Source organism: Penaeus monodon, chromosome 30 (assembly GCF_015228065.2).
Source record: "Penaeus monodon isolate SGIC_2016 chromosome 30, NSTDA_Pmon_1, whole genome shotgun sequence".
Classification (NCBI taxonomy): Eukaryota; Metazoa; Arthropoda; class Malacostraca; order Decapoda; family Penaeidae; genus Penaeus; species Penaeus monodon.
The window spans coordinates 4536356-4537432 of record NC_051415.1 but is presented as its reverse complement, the minus strand read 5'-3'; positions in this window follow the sequence as shown (position 1 = coordinate 4537432).

The following is a 1077-nucleotide window of genomic DNA, read 5'->3' as shown; positions in this document are numbered from 1 at the left end:
GAGTTACGTATGAATGGGTACAGTTAACAATAGTTACTATGTGAGATATCTGATCTCATCTGTGTAATATATCTTCATCCCTTATGCATTTCGGGGCCTTAACAGAGATCAGCCGTTGCACGGGATGGTCTTAGGTGTGGGTTTCCCCCATGTTGCCTACCCTGCTCAGTATTGTTCATTTTCCATTGCCCTGTTTTTCCAAACTGATCCTTCATGTCTGTCCTCATCAATGTGGGCATTTTCTTTTTACCAGGTTCCAGAAGTGAACAGGACTTACCTTATGGTCTACTATCCCAATATTAAAAATTGTATTTTTTTCTTATCTTTCTTTCTAATTTAAAGTAAGGCAATCAGTTTTTAAATAGGCATATGAATATAATAATGTAAATTAATATTTAATAGATATATTAGATGCTTTGTTTGCTTGTATATTTTAGATCATATATAGATTATATAAATAATATATTTATATATTTCATAAAATAATTTTTTATTTATAGTATATATTATTATCATACATAATTATAATAAGATATTTTATATATATGTAGACTATATATATAAGATTATTATTAATATAATATAATACTATATATATATTATAGTGAAAATATATATCTAATTAGTTGATTATAAAGATATAAAATTGAATGTGATTAATTTATATAGAGTTTAGGATTTTTAGAAGACATTCAGTAGCTGAGCGAGTAAATAATATTTATCTCATCTATATTTATTTTTATTGTGAGAGGTGATATTAAGAGATATAGCCCAGTGTAAGATATAATAGACTGGAATCAGCGTATAGTAATTTTAGAGAGTTTATCATAGTCTATATATTTATATTTATAGCTATTGATCATATATCATTATATATTAATATTATGCATTTTAAAATATTAATAAATTTTGTTAACTATAGTGTATGATATTGTTAGTTTATAATGACTATTGTAATACAAAATATTTATGAGAATAAAATAACTAGATTTACAAGCCCAATATCATATATTGTATACTGTATAATATTAGATGTTGTAAATAATATATATTAAATAGATATAATGATGAGTTAAG